The sequence below is a fragment of the Herpailurus yagouaroundi genome, unplaced genomic scaffold (assembly GCF_014898765.1).
Source record: "Herpailurus yagouaroundi ecotype Mexico unplaced genomic scaffold, PumYag 190, whole genome shotgun sequence".
Lineage (NCBI taxonomy): Eukaryota > Metazoa > Chordata > Mammalia > Carnivora > Felidae > Herpailurus > Herpailurus yagouaroundi.
In genome coordinates, this window is record NW_024412421.1 from 35,208,860 (window position 1) to 35,225,055 (window position 16,196).

A 16,196-nucleotide genomic window follows, 5' to 3' on the forward strand; every position below is an offset into this window, starting at 1 on the left:
AATGAGTAGGACTGGCCAGACAAAGGAAAGCGTGGTTAGACATGAGTATTTCAGGCAGAGGGAAGTCTTGAACAAGGGAAGGAGCATGAGACACTGTGAAAATGAAGGAAGCCTGGAGGTGCTGGGGAGGCTGGCAGCCTTAGAACTCAGGCTTGCAACTTCCAGGCTGAGCAGTCTTTCCACAATGCTCTGCAGGTCCCATCCCCTGGCTTGTACCTTGTGGAATCAGTCTTTCCTCTGATTCTCATGTTTGGAAAGAATTGGTAATGAAAATACACAGCTGCTTCATTCTAGAGAAGATTCATTCCAGACCAGAATGGGATTTAGGGGTTGGGGGAGAAACCTGTATTAAGTAAATATTAAAATACCAAATGATTTGGCACACCCAAGAAACAAATTATCTACCCAAATAAGATGTCTGGGGTTCTCCATCCTACGGTGGAATGGGTTTCCTAGTGATGTCAGGACTCTGGGTAGCATCTCTGAAATCTTCCTGACCTTCTAGCATAGTCACAGGTGGCAGATGTTTATTTAGGCATCGTACCATTGTAGGATTGCTTCCAAAGACAGGTAGAAAGAGAAGTAACCTCACCCCTTTTATCAGGGAGAAAAACTCTTTTCCAGGAGTCTTATAACATTCTTTCTTTCATGGCTCATTGACCCAAACTGGGTCGTGTGTCCTCTGTAGGAAAGGCTGGAAAAGTGATTGCCTGGATAGATAAGGAAAGAGATTTGCAAGTAGCTGCTGGGCCACCAGCTGGCACGTGCCTTTTGCTGTTAGGGCAATTGAGCCACCGAAGGAATGAGTCCTCTTTCCATCCCTAATTATTTAGTCCTGGTGATTATTACCTGTTTCTGCAGCTCATGTTTATTAGTATTTCAGTGTGTGACGTGGTGCAGAAAAAGCTTTTGACACAATTCAATACTCAGCCAATAAGGAGGGAGTTTACTGAACCTGGGGAAGACCAACTCGATCATCAAACGGAGAAGAAAAAACAAACAACCCTGATCCCTACCTCACACCATATACAAACATCAATTTAAAATGTATCAAAGATCTAGGGGCGCCTGGGTGGCTCAGTCGGTTAAGCGTCCGACTTTAGCCAGGTCACGATCTCATGGTCCGTGAGTTCGAGCCCTGCGTCAGGCTCTGGGCTGACGGCTCAGAGCCTGGAGCCTGTTTCCGATTCTGTGTCTCCCTCTCTCTCTGCCCCTCCCCTGCTCACGCTCTGTCTCTGTCTCAAATAAACATTAAAAAAAAAATTTTTTTTTTAATGTATCAAAGATCTAAATGCAAGAGCTGAAACTATGAAGCTTCTAACCTTCACAAACTTAGGGCAGGCAAAGATTTCTTAGACATGATAGAAAACACACTAATAAAAAAAGTGATAAATTGAAATTCAAAATAAAAAATATTTGTTCTTTAAAAAATACTATTAAAGATGGAAAAGCAAGCATCAGATGGAGGGAAATGGTTACAGTACGCATACTTAGATATTGGCTTGTATCCAGAATACATAAGAACTCTTACAACACGATATTAAAAAGACTATTGACACAATTTTACAAAGGACTGAGACCCTTCACCAAGAAGGAGAATGTCTAATGGACGCACGAGACACACAAGATGATCCACATCATTAGTCGTCGGGAAATGGAGATCAAAACTATAGTGTGGCAACATCACATACCCACCACAATGGCTAAAATTAAAAACACTGACACTACCAAGTGTTGACGAAGAAAAGGAGCAACTGGAACCCTGTGACATTGTTGGTGGGTGTATAAAATGCACAGTCACTTGGAAAGGCAGCTTGCAGTTTCTAATAAAGTGGAACATACACTTCCTGAAAGACATAGCGATTAAGTTCCTAGGAATTCTTCCCGAAGGAAATTAAAGCACGTGTTCACAAAAAGACTAGCATGCAAATGATCAGAGCAGTTTTATTTAAGCGGTCAAAACTGCGTAAAGCCCTAAAGTTCATCAACAGGTTAATGGACACACAGTGATAAATCTGTATGGTGGAACACAACTCAATAATAAAAAGGATCAAGTTTCTGACATAAGAAACAATATCGACGAAGCTTGAAATATTATTCTGTGTGGAGGACGCGAGGCACAGAAGAGTAAATCCTGCATGATTCCATTGAAATCAAGTTCTAGGACAGGTGCAAGTAATCCATAGCTGTAAACATCAGATGGGTGGTTGCCTGACATAGGAGGATTTATTGGGAAGGGCAGCGGTATTTGAGTGGTGACAGAAATGGACGAAACAAACTATATCTTCGTCGGGGTTATGGTTGCAGTGTGTATATATTGGTCAAAACTTGAGACGGACGCATTCTGTTGTAAATACAATTTGCCTCAATAAGATCGGTTTCAAAAAATCTGCCCCAAAGCATAAAAATGTGTATTCATGTTACTCTCAGGCTAATGGAAATGTCTATTGGGCTCTTAAAATAATGGCCACATTTTCCTCTTTGTGGGAGGTGTAGGGAGAGTTGAGATCCTTCCAGGGGCAGCTGCAGATCTCAAGGCTGGGTGCTGGGCAAGAACTCTGAGTGTGGTTATTAGTGGGGAAATGTGTCTGCATAATGCAATCAGGGTTTGCTCCAGCCTCAACCTCATTACGGGCAACTAAAGCAAGAGTTGGGTAATCTGGCCACACACACACACACACACACACACACACACACACACACTCCAACTCTCTCTGCCCCCAGACACAGAGCCCAGCCTTATCTGTTCTCTGTAGAGTTGAAGAACAGGCAGAGTCAGGCCCGTGGGGCTGGAATACGAGACCTGCCATCATCCTTAGCTATTATCGCCATTAAAGTCATGGCGGCCATTTATGGAGCACGCCCTGTGTGCAGGCACCCTGCCGTCTGCCGGAGCTACCCCGTCTAATCCAAGCCTCTCACCAGTACTGTGAGCTAGAACACTGTCTCCCAGCCATCTGAGTATCTGGAAGTGTCACACAGCTAGGGTGGCACACCGTGATCCCAGTTGTTGACCCCTCCTTACATCCATGCCTGTGCATGTGACTGTGAAGGGCTCTCCCACCGCGGGCTGGGAGAACCGTCCCGCCCCTTGACGTTGGCCTCATCTGTGTGACTTGCTTTGGCCAGTGGGACATTAGCCACACAAGGGAAGTAGGGGCTCGCTATGAGCTCCCGCACTGGGATGTGCTTTCCTGTGTCTTTGCCACGCCATGAGGACGTGCCTGAGCTGGCCAGCTAGACGTGAGACACAATGCAGCCGCGTTGACTTCCCATTTGTCCCGGTTGCGGCCAGCCCAGATCAGCCACAGCCTACCAGTCCCAGACATGTGAGCAAACCCAGCCCAGGTCGGCGGCGCTGCCCAGCTCAAGATACATGAGCAAAGAAAAATTTGCTGTCCTTAGGACACTGAGGTTTTGTGGCTGGCTGTTAGGCAGCACCATTACGTCAAGAGGCAACCATCTGCCTTCATCTTTCTGCATCTCGAAGACCCATCTGGCGCATCTCCTGAGCGCACAGTTGTAGGCAAACATCAATTTCTTCTCCCAACAAAGCCACGTGAAGCCCAAAGAATGCTGGCTCCAGGGTCCCCAAGTAGGTTAATTAAACCCTGGGTCACGGAGCACAGAAGAATGTGTTGGTCCATTTAGAGAAGGGCAATCGACTCACAAAAAGAGACAGAGCTTCAGAAAAGGAAACAGACCGGCCCGGAGCTTCTCGGCCATCAGTGTGCATTGCCTGGGAGCTCGTCCAATTGATGACGCTGCAGACCATCGTTTCGCAGGCTGGTGGGTCCTCGGTTCCATGTTGGTACCTCTCAGGGGGTGCTGCTGCTGCTGGTGCGGGGACCACACTTCGAGAAGCAAAGGACGAGATCCCTGGCTAGACCACACTAGACAAAACGTCAGGGAGCAATGCGTCGCGGAAGAGTACGTCTACTTTTGCGGCCATTTGGTTCAAATACGTGTGTGTGTGTGTGTGTGTGTTGGCATGGGCACGCTCACAACAAAATGGGATCCAAGAAAGTGAGGACCGGGCACTAGACCCAGAGGCGGGACTCGCGTCCAAAGACAAAAATACGCTCAGGTGGAGTTTGGCCATGGATCATTTTGACTCTATTTTAAACACTGAAACGTCACAGTAAGGGACATTCGCCTTATCTAGTCCCACGGCGCTTCCATTATGAAAATTTGAACCTGTGCCATTTCCTGTGGCGAGGGCTTACACAGAGGGGTGAGAGGGCGCATCTATTTTGGACTCTCATTTCAAAACCTCTCAATATCACTGAAATCAACTGGCACAAACAGAGCGCCTGGGAGTTTCTTTCACAGAAACGCGAAGCATGCCTATCAATGAATCGCACACGACCCGGCGGAAAAGTCCACCAATGGCCGCTCCATCAACTTTGGCAGATGTATACATTATGCCTTTTGATCTCCAAGGATGCTGTATTTAGATGACATAATGCGCGTTCGGTTATCTTCCTCCGAGGTAGAAGGGACGTAAGCAGATATCCACTCCTGCAAGACCAAATTAGCACCTCTCTGCTGGAAGATAAACATGTTCGGCAGGAAAGCTCTGATTAAAGTACAAAGCGGCTGAGGGGGTACGAGGCCGTACCCCTGAGTGCGATTCCTATTTATAATGAAAGGAAATAGCATTGGTATGACATCGGGCAGCGGGGAGTAGGGACTGTTCTGAATGCAGCCGTCCTGCGGGCATCGCCATGGTTTGCTCCCGTAACCTGGGGCTCGGGGCAGGAAAGGGGGGAGGGGGTTCCACGCGGAACCCGAGGTCAGAGCGAGGGCTCCCCTGGGCTGCACGCTGTCCGTGGCACCTCCCGGGGCTGCCGTGGGCAGCTGTGCGGTTTGCTCCCTGAGCCACTGCCCTTGGCGAGGGGGCTGGCGGCGGTCCCGCCCGCCCCCAGGCAGCTCACCAAACCACACACCCCGGTGCGGTGCCGGGCCTGCCCAGAGGGTGGCGCTGCCCTGACGGTCCTCGCAAAGGCGCCGCCGTGGCGCCCGGCCACGGCTGCCCTGCCGGTGCTGCCTGGTGCGCTTTGCCCACAGAGACCAGGTCCCAGGCGGTCTCTCCCTGTCCGCACTTCCCCCTTCAGGAGAGGCCATGGGGCGGCGCGTGGCAAGAGCCTGGGGCTGCTCATGGCCGGGAAAACTACTGAGCTGTCCACGTGGCTCTAGACTTCCCATATTTCTCCACGGGATGGCTGTCTTCAACATCAGGACACGGTGCGCGAAAGCGTCACCAAGCTGCATCGGCTCGCCAAGAGTCCCGGCGGGTTGGCGGCTACTTTCCTCCCCCGTCGGAGGCATCCAGTGAGATTCCCATGCTCGTTCGACGAGTATCTGTGGTTGTCTGCCGTGTGCCCACGGCAGACACCAGTGGGGACCACATAGGGGGTGGCCCTGTCTCCGCCATACAGCAGAAATGACAAACCACAGTGTGGTGAGGGTGACAGGAAAGAGACCTCACCGTAGAGAGGCCCCAGCTGCTCTTGGGCTGCGGGTTCAGAGGCAGACAGACGGGAAGGGAAGGCAGGTAAGGAGGAACCTGCCTGTACGGCGGCTCAGAGGCACAGTGGGCAGAGGAAAGCCTGCTTGTCTGGGCTACAGAGGTAGGACAAGACTGGTGGGGGGTGTGGGGCCGAGACCCAACACCTGCAGCGCCGTGAGTCACCCAGACGCTTCTGGCTGCTGTCCATGGGTGATGGCGGCCACACATCCCGCTCTGTCTGTCCCGAGTTGTGGCTGCTGTCCCACGTACACTCAGAAGTTCCCAGGTTTGAACAGCAGATGGATGGTACGACCCTCTCTGAAGGGGAGAACGGCCCACCGTGTGAGGACGCAGCTCAGAAGGGCAGGGCTGGACAGGGACCAGAGCAGCCATTGGCGGAGGCAACTGCATGGCGGAAAGAGGGCAATCAGGTCTCTTGGCGGATCCCCAGACCCTGGCTTCGAGCGGACATTAATCCAGGAGGCCCACAATACCATAGGAGCCCACCGGTCCCAGGAGGGGCTTACGGAGGGCAGAGGATTAGCGGGGTTGTAGCTCAGATGTGTCGTAAGCGGGTCCAGGGGGTCCCCAAACCCGCCTGTGGTCATGCCCCAGTTCCGGAGGGCAGTAGATACACTCAGCCACCGAAGGCCCCCCAGGGGAGGGGGGCGTGGGTGCGAGGAGGGGTCTCGGGGATTCCCACAGCACAGGACAGCCATCCCGAGTCACCGGATGCTGCTCACTGGCCCGTCCCGGGGCACCCAAGTGTCACGCTGTCCGGAGGAGGGGCTGCCTCCGCCCTCACGTCTCCCCGCACGTCTGGGCTCAGCCTCCGTAGGACCAGTGCTGACTGTCCGTCTCTCTACTTTGGGTGCAATGGCCCAGGCCCCATGCAGAACCTGCCGACACGCCCTCAGCACCCAGAGAAAGGGACCCCACGCTTGCGAGGACACACAAATTCACTGACACCTTCCATGACAGTAATGACAGCAACGCTGACCCAGAGCTTCCTCTGGGCTCCTTGCAGGGCTGCAGAGTCAAAGTGGGCGGTGACTGGCCTGGGGCCCACTCTTGCTGCTTTGGAGGGTCCTGGCCGCCCCTTCCCAGCCTCAAAGCTCTCTCCTCCCAGAGGTCTGCAGCAAGTCTGGCTTGGGGAAGGGGCCTGGAGACAGTCACTTACACCTCGGTATGAACTTCTGTCCCCACCTCTCCATCCGACTTGGGAAACGCGTTTTATGAATCACGTCTCGTGAATGAGTCAGACTTGTTCCCGGGCGCAACATTCGGGGAGAAGAGGCAGGGTTGGGGGGGGGGACGGTGCGAGGTGCACCTGTGCTAACATTTGGACCACCCTTGGTGCCCTGAGCAACGCTGGGTTCTTTGTCCTCAGCTGCACCTGCTTCTCCAGCGAGAGCTCCCGGAGACCTGCTCTCCCACACCTGACACTCACCCCTACTCCGAGCCTCTTTCATGGCACCAGCTGCCAAGGCTGGACCCTCCGTGTCTCTGAGACCAGCTTCCTCTGTCATCACCTGCATGACCAGCCCCTCCCCGAGTTCCCTCCTCCAAAAAACATTTTTTTCAATTAAAAAAAAAAAAAAAAAGGATTTGATAGTCAATACATGGAAGAGAGGAAGAAAAGCTTTGCTATACTTCTGATTTTTACGGTTCAGTATTGATTTTATTTTGTTTTATTTTTTTTAATCTTTTTTAACATTTATTCGTCTCTGGAGAGACAGAGCATGAGCAGGGGAGGGGCACAGAGAGAGGGAGACACAGAATCCGAAGCCGGCTCCAGACTGCGGGATTCAGGGCCCGAACCCACGGACCGTGAGATCACAACCTGAGCCGAAGTCGGACGCTCCACCGACTGGGCCACCCGGGCGCCCCTCAGCCATCTTACTTGGTATATAGATTTATCTCTCTTGGCTTTTAATGTTTTTTTTTCTTCAAGTTTAACTTACATCCAGAAAGTATATGGAGTACACAAATCTTACACGTCCAGCTTGACGAGTGTTACGGATGCGTAACCTCAGTGGAGACATATGCTATCGCCGGTACCCGGGGCTCCCCCGTTAGCCCCGTCCCTTCTCAGCCTATACTTGCCCCAGGGGTGGCCTTTGCTCTGACTTCCACCCTCCGTGTGCCGGGAAAAACACCAGACTCCTCAGTGCCGCCCTTGCGTTGGATGCCCTGATTTGATGCTGGGATCTGTTAACTCTGCCCTTTGGGCAAACCACCCTTCCTGCGAGCTGCCAGGACCCTAAATGGTGGGGCTCTCTTGTGCGTCGATCAAGCTTCCTGCTCCTCCTGCCCAGCCCAGACGAAGGGAGCGTCTAAATGAGGTGCACGTCGGAGGACCCGGGACGTGTGAGAACGTCCTGATGCCTGGGCCTCCCGTGTGAGGATTCTGGGTTAGTCTGGGATGCGGCCTAGGTACTGGGTTTTGAAAAATCTCCCCTGGTGATTCTAAAGTCTTGAATGCTCCAACCCAAGGAGCTTGGGAAGCCACTCCCAGCGACTAGGTAAAATCAAGGGCCGCTCAGTGTGGTTCAGGGACCAGCAACTCCGGGCATCCTTGGGTGCTGGTTAAACATGGACAGTCTCAGCCCCACCTCAACCTGCTGAACCTGAACCTGAACCTTCACTTTAGCCAGACCCCAGGGATTAGTGTGCATTTGCACGGAAGGGCCACGGAAGACAGGAATCCTGAGGGGCCTTGCTGGTCTGGCAGCCTGTGGTTGGGCTCTGCTCACCTCCCTCCCCTGCGTTTGGGTGTGGATTTTAAGAGATGACACGGTGGAGGGACTGTCCCTGTCCCTGCCCCAGCATGGCGATTTAGGTTTTTCATTTGTCTTCATTTCTTTTAGATGTGCCCTTAATCAGCAGAAATGGTTTCCCCACAGTCTCTGTAAATAATTCTCTTAGTACTAATCTCATCTATAAAGCTGTTCTCCCCCAGAGAACTTGTGACAGTTGAAAGAAAACGTCCCCCTCTCCCCGCCCCCCCAAGTCTGCTTCTTAGTAAAAGTCTGAGTTCATGCAGGTTCTTGCAATTCACAGGCAAAGGCCCTAGGGTCACTTCCACTGAACTTTGACCTATGGGCTGCTTGCTTGGGCAGAGGTGCCTTATGTCCCCCCGTGGGGCTCCTTAGTGCCATTAAAATGAACCAAGGGTCATCAAAGGCTGGTAGCCTTGGACTCTGTTTTATGACTATTGTAAATCCATGGCCTCCCAAATAACTGAGATACGGCACAAAGCTTTCTGGGTAAAATATTCTGTTACAGAGATAAACACGTAACACAGACGTGCAATTATACCAACACCCACAACAGAGAGGGGTGTGGTCACCCGTTAGAATGCCGTGCCCACGCGGTGGGGTACACGTCAGGGCTGCAGGGCTGTGGGGTCATACAGCTACATCTGTCATCACAACCATGTGCCTGTCAGGAGAAATTCCTAGAAGGGGTTGCGGAGAGAAGATGTGAGACTTTACTCAAAGATATGTTGCAGAACACATGAAGATAAAAGGCCTCTGCATAGGGAAGGAAACAATCAACAAAACTAAAAGGCAACCTATAGAATGGAAGGAGATATTTGCAAATGACATATCGGATAAAGTTAGTATCCAAAACCCATAAAGAACTGGGGCACCTGGGTGGCTCAGTTGGTTCAGTCTCCAACTCTTGGTTTCTGGTTCAGGTCATGATCTCACAGTTCTTTTTTTTTTTTTTTTTCCCTTTCTCACAGTTCTTGAGTTCAGGCCCCGCATCAGGCTCTGCACTGACAGCAGGCAGATGCTTGGGATTCTCTCTCCCTCTCTCTCTGTCTGCTTCTCCCCTACCCTCGCTCTCTCTCTCAATATAAATAAAGAAACATTAAAAAAACCCCACAGAATATGTAAAGAACTTACCAAACGCAACACCCAAAAAATAAATAACCCAATTAAAAATGGGCAGAAGACATGAACAGGCATTTCTCCAAAGAAGACATCCAGATGGCCAACAGACACATGAAAAGATGCTCAACGTCACTCATCATCAGGGAAATACACACCAACACCATGATGAGATACCACCTCACACCTGTCAGAGTGGCTAAAATCAGGATGCCTGGGCGGCTCATTTGGATGATCCCAGGGTCGTGGGATGGAGCCCTGTGTCGGGCTCCGTGCTGAGTGTGGAGCCTGCTTAAGATTCTCTCTCTTTCTCTCTCTCTCTCTGCCCCTCTCCCCCACCCGCATTCTCTCTTTCTCTAAAGGAAAAAAAAAAAAAACAAAAACGAATGGCTAAAATCAACGACACAAGAAGCAACCGGCGTTGGTGAGGACACAGAGAAAAGGGACACTTGTGCGCTCTTGGTGGGAACACAGACTGGTGCAGCCACTCTGGGAAACAGTACGGAGGGTCCTCCAAGTGTTAAAGATAGGTCTACCCTGCAGTCCAGTGATTGTACCCCTGGGTTTTTACACAAAGAATACCAAACACGAATTCGAAGGGATACACACACCCCTATGATTACTGCCGCATCATCTACAATAGCCAAAGTATGAAGCAGCCCAAGTGTCCGTCGACAGATGCATGCGTAAAGAAGACGTGGTACATGGGGCGCCTGGGTGGCGCAGTCGGTTGAGCGTCCGACTTCAGCCAGGTCACGATCTCGCGGTCCGTGAGTTCGAGCCCCGCGTCGGGCTCTGGGCTGATGGCTCGGAGCCTGGAGCCTGTTTCCGATTCTGTGTCTCCCTCTCTCTCTGCCCCTCCCCCGTTCATGCTCTGTCTCTCTCTCTGTCCCAAAAATAAATAAAAAACGTTGAAAAAAAAGAAAAAAGAAAAAAGAAGACGTGGTACCTATATAGAAAGGAGCATTATTCCACCAGAAAAAGAATGAAATCTTGCCATTTGCACTGACATGGACGGAGCTAGAGAGTATAATAAATCGGTCAGAGAAGGACAGGTGCCACATGATTTCACTCATACGTGGAATTTAAGAAAGTCAACAACAACAAAAAAAGAGACAAACCAAGAAAGAGACTCTTAACCCTAGAGAACACACGGATGGTGACCAGAGGGGAGGTGGGCGGGGGGACGGGGGCAATAGGTGATGGGGATCCAGGAGTGCGCCTGCCGTGATGGGCACCGAGTACGTATCGAATTGTTGAATGACTATAATGTACACCTGAAACTAACAGGACATTCTATGTTAATTGTACTTTATTAAAAAATACCTTATAGTTATAGTAGAACTTGGTCATTGTATGATACTTCATTATAATTATATGTAATTATAATAACTTTATACTTTATAAAATAGAAAACTTAATTTAAAAGAAGTGGAAAGAAAAGATGGGCTACAGAAGAGAATCACCCATCATCCCTCCACTTTCAGGTTTTCTCACGTTTGCGACAAGTCAGCATTCTTCTAATTACGGGGGTGGGTGCCGTGAAAATGTCCGGGGCGGCTGAGAGCGGGGTGTCTGTATTGAGGTGGTGTCTTACGGAAGGTTTTATTCGGGAGCCGGAGGAAGAAGGTGGGGAGAAAACGTGGGCGACCTCGTGTACAGGCGGAGGAAGGGTCCAGAAATAAGGAGGAGGAGGTCCGGGGTCACGCAGGAAGCACGTACAAACCGCACCAGGCCAAACCCGGGTTTCCCGAGGCAGAGCGCCCCTGCTCACCGCCTCGCCAGACCACCGCGTGCCTTCCCTCTAGCCCTTAAAAAACAGGCAGCATCCTGTTTCTTAAGAACGAGTTCCTGCTCTCAACACATTCAGGTGTTTTCCTTTTATAGCCTCAGTGAAACAGCAGTACAATCATCAGCATTTATTGCAAACCGGCTCCCTGCCCGTGTCTGTTGTCCTTTTCTGGCCGGGGAAGCTGCGGTCCAGAGAGGGCAAGCTGCTTGCCTGAGCAAACACAGCTCATGGGAAGCTAGAGTGGGATTTGAACCTGGTCTGCCCGACCCCCAAGCCCCCAGCCACCATGCCGCCTGGCCTCTGCGGCTGGGAATGCCCGGAGCAGGCCGGCTGCAGGATGCGGGCCTGTTTATTGTTCCTGCGGCTCCCTGTGCAACCGTCAACGCGTTGTTTGAAGGGTGGGGCCGGTGGACTTTGAAGAGAGTGCAGAAGGAGGGGTCCCACGGGGGTTTGCCGTCCAAATAGACGCAACAGAAACCAGAGGGCAGCCAGGGTGGGCGGAAGGCCGGTGGGTGGGCGGCGAGCCTGCAGGGGCTCGCGTGGGGTCTTGTGATGGCATGTCATGTGACTCCCAAGGCCAGGCCTGGGGCCTTGCGCGGTCCCTCCCGGCGAGGGCTGGGGCCCCAGGCGCTGTGCCCGCCTTCCCCGCGGGACCGAGGGTTTCTGCCGCCGGCCTGGGCTTCCGTGGGGCAGGCACGGGGGACCCCACTGTGTGTCCCCAGCAGCTGTGCTATCCCATGTCCGAGAACATGGCCCAAGCTCCCAGGTGGATTCGTGAAACGGACCTGGTGGTCTGTGACCCGTTCGGTGAGCGGACAGGGGGCTTGGTCAAGTGGCCGAGGCCCCAGGTCGAGCACCTAGGGTCTGCCGAGCACTTCGGATGTGAGGGACACTTTTCCTGTCTCCTTCTGCCATCCTGAACACCTCTGTGAGGTGGGACCAGCAGTGCTGGCCCCGCTTTGCAGGCAAGCACCGGGAGGCTCCAGACGGCGGTGTGACAGGCCCAGGAAACGGGCCAGGGCTTGCCCTTGGGTGGTGTGGCCCGAGCTTTCTCCCTGATAGCACGGCACAGAGGCTACATCCGGGACCCGCTGGCAGACGGCACGGCTTTGGCTCCTGACCCTGTGACTGTGCCCCTGCCCCGCCATCTGGCCTTCGGAGGCTGACCTCTTTCTGCCTCTGCCAAGTGCAGGCAATGAGAAACTGCCCCCTGGGCTGTCGTGGGGGTCGGGCTAGCTGTTCCATAAGCTGATGCAACGGCGCACGACGTCTGGCATCCAGCATGGCCTCCAGGCGGCTGGCCGTCAGCCACGCGGTCATCACTGGGGACCAAGCAGCCTCCTCCGCGGGGGCGGCCGCATCTCCCTTTCCTGCTATTTCCTCGTGGTGGAGGTGATGATGGTGGACGAGGGTGTCACCGGTGGGGGGGGGGGGGAGGGGCGATGTGGATAAACAGCACGGGTCTCCAGAACCCGTGTGCCGGCCCGCTCGTGTCCTGAGCACCCACACTGTCCTCGGACGCCCTTCACGGGCCCCCGTGCTCCCTGACGGCCGCCCAGGGGCCAGCGCCCAACTCCACACGCTGCGAAGGCCTGCCCTGTCCTGTGCCGGTTTCCGTGGGAAAACTGGGGAGGGCACCGCGCGGGGCTCGGAGGGAAGGAGGAAAGGACAGGAAGATACCTTCTGCTGAGCCGCAAGCTTCCGACACACGACAGCGGAGAGGCTTGAGGAGTGTCCCTGTTCAACCTCTCGTCTGCTGGGGGCCCCCCCCCCCCCCCGCTCAACTTGTGGCCTCAGGACGAGAAACGGAGCGTGGGCTTTGGCGAGTTTAAGTGGGGCCCGAGGAGCCGTGGTTTCGTTTGTCCCCGGGGCCTCTGTCCGGATGACCGTTCCCGCCACCACCCAGCCGGGCTCTGCTCATTAACCCGGTCACACCGGCCTGATAAAGTCGGACGAGAGCGAGGGCGGGGCTGAGCCGCAGGAGCGGGTGCCGGGAGGGGGGAAGATTCTGGGCCTCGCTAATTGGGGTTCTCTGCTCCTCTCGATCAGGCTCTGCTCTTTGTCTGAGCAGACAAGATAAGAAGGAAGCTGGGCTTTTCTAACAAGCGCGCCTGGCGGGGCCACGTGGTCATTTCCGAGCGGCCAGCGTCAGCCAGAGCCCCGTCGGTGAGGCGGTGCGACCGCCCCGCTCGGAAACCATCGGGCGTGCTGTAGCTGGGACAGCAGGAGGCCACCCTGAGCCCCGCTGAAATCCGCCTGCGGAAGGCCTCGGGGTCGGGTTGCAGCCCCCGGAGAGATTCTCCTTCTGAGCGGCTGACCGTCTGGCTGGTCGGAACGAGCACATTCTGGCCGCCGGTCACTGCCCAAAGCGACGGCCGCCTCCAGACAAGCAGGGAGGCATCAGCACGCGGGGCCGGCGAGTGCCTGCGTTACAGGCCGCGGAAATCGTAAAAATCAAAGCAAACGACAGCGCGTTTGCGTGCCTTTGTGTCTTTCCACCAGAGGGACGTGGAAAAACAAATAAGGATTCATCGGCACTTGTCTTCTTTTTTGAAAAGAAATAGTATCCCTCCCCCGCTTCCCCCCCCCGCCCCCCGGCGCTTCCCCCCCCAGAACGCCACTCAGTGAATTTGCGAGTTAAAGCAAGGAGAAGCTTACTTTAAAATCTTAAAGGCCCCACATATCAGGTACTCCAGACCGAAAATAATTTGCGGTGCTGATACGGATTTTCTCCCTATCTGAATATACCAAGTATTATATGTTATATTGACGTCCAGGCTAAATCTTTCCCTTATAAGGGGTTTGACATAAATAGCTTTTATTATGTAACTCTTAAATACAAGGGATACAACACATTTCTTAAAGGTCCCAGCTGCTATTGTTACTGTTCGAGACACAAAATTGGAATCCCAACTTCCAATATCAAGTTTTAGCGCAAACCCTATAAAATCTATCTTGTCAGAATGTGCCAGAACCTCTAAGCCCTTCTCAGCTGAACAAATCGCAGCTGCTGCTCTACCCTCGAGGTAGAGCCTCGACTTTGCGTGTGGCGCCTTCACAGCAAACCGGTCCCGGTTTTCGCCCTGCCGCCGGGGGCTGGCCGGGGGGAAGGCGTAGGTTTAGATTAGCCGTGTCCTACGCCGCTTGACAGGGTGACACGGGTCTGCAGGGCTGAGCCCGGGGCCTGGAGATAGGACCAGCCGGCAGGAATGCAGGGAATGTTTTTCTTCGGACTCTATCGAGGCACACAGACCATGGGGATTCTGTCTGTGGTGACAGCCTTAACATTTACCAGAGCCTGGGACGCCGCTGTAGAAATGGCATTGCCCACCCCGAAAGTGAGAAGGTAACGTTTATTTTTGTATTTTTTTCCTCTCTCTCCCATATACAGACTGTAGAAAGACCACCAAGCGTGGGCCATTTTTTTTTTCCACCATGATGTACAATTCACATTTGTTAATCAAAAAAAGTACCCGGGGTCATCCACCTAGCCTTTTTTTTTTTTTTTTTTTTTTCTTCTTCTTCTTCTTCAACAGGAAACGGGTTTCAGATGTTTATATGTTAAAAAGTAAGGCTACTAATCTGTTTAGCCATTTACCAGATCCTGGCGAACTCCCTCCTACATTTTAATGTTCAGACTCCATAGAATGACGTTCGTTTTATCCCGCTTGGAACTGAGAATGAAAAAACAAAATTGTTCACTAGTCACCTGCTTTTTTGGGACGGTTCCAGGAGAGGTTAGAATAAATGAATCTGGTCGTCTGGTGAAACCGTGCTTGGGGTGGCAATGGCCAACGTGGTGTTCGCGTTTGGAAAGTCAACTTTCTCAGGCAGTTCTTTACAACAGACCGCGGTCCCATGCATTTTCGTGTATCTGTGGAGACATCCTATTTAGACTCAGGACAGAGGTTTACAAAGACACACAGTTAGGAAATCTGCAGCAAAGGCAAAAGCTGCTCTTTTCAAACACGGGATCTTTTTCTTCGAACCGGCACGACATTTTCCACGGAGCGTCTCGAGACTAGGCTGTAAATGGTAACAGAGAAAAACCATTTTCCCAGGGAGTCCACGGTCACTTGCGAGGATTTCGGCCTGATGTTTAGAAACCAAGATTTTTGTTTTATTGCTGGGATTTTCTCTTTCTGGCCCCAGGGCCGATCACTTCAAACAGTCTCGCTGCTGGTGAAAACGTGGCCGTTTAGTGCGGCAAAATGACGATACTTCTCTGCGGTGGGAGGTTCATGTATTTACAGTCCGGGAGAAAGGAGCACAAACGGGGGAAGTTTGACTGCTTTTTTGGTGAATTTGTTAGCGTGCGAATCACTGGCTGAAAAGGCTGTTTTAAATGTAGGACTCAAAACAGAAGGAATTGTATCATTTGTGAAACCTGGGTCTGACGGCCCCTACTCTTTATCCGTCTGTGTTTGACCCGATGTTTTCCGTCTGCAGATTGTATAAGGAGGAAAAGTGTGGCTTCTGCAGACGTTTTTGTCAGGGAGAGAGAAATAGGAAATTGAAATGAGCTCTTGAAAGCAGCCCAGTGTCCCTGAATCGGCGAGAAGGGTGTTTGTAAAAATTAAAACAGAGGCAAAGAATCATTCCCAACTCCTTTGCGAGCATCCTTGCCTGCCTCCACCCCAATGTATACATTGATATAACATTCTATGAGGCAAAAATACAGGTGTTTTCTTTTTCACCAGACTTATCGGAAGTGGCTGCAGAGAAGAGGAGTAGAAGTGTAAAAATAGACGCGTAATCAATGTCCAGGCTCCTTTCAATGAGGATGGGAGGGATCGGATTAAACACAAAATACGTCTTTTTTTTGGCAAACAAAAAAGCCATTTTGATTGCTTGGGGCATGTTTTAATCACGGCTGCTCCAGGATGGGTGTTAGGACCTCCTGGCACGAACCCAGGGACAAACACTAACAATCGCGCCGGCACTGAATGTGAGCAGAAATCGAGGAAAGCGGCAGAACCTTCTGTCGAGTGGG

At 52.3% G+C, this 16,196-nt stretch overlaps 1 long non-coding RNA gene across 4 annotated transcripts in view; it reads right to left on the reverse strand.

Annotated features, from left to right (window-relative positions):
• Window positions 1-16,196, reverse strand: part of LOC121009899 (uncharacterized) — a 146,476-nt gene that overhangs the window by 71,851 nt on the left and 58,429 nt on the right. The gene's annotated exons all lie outside the window — the stretch shown is intronic.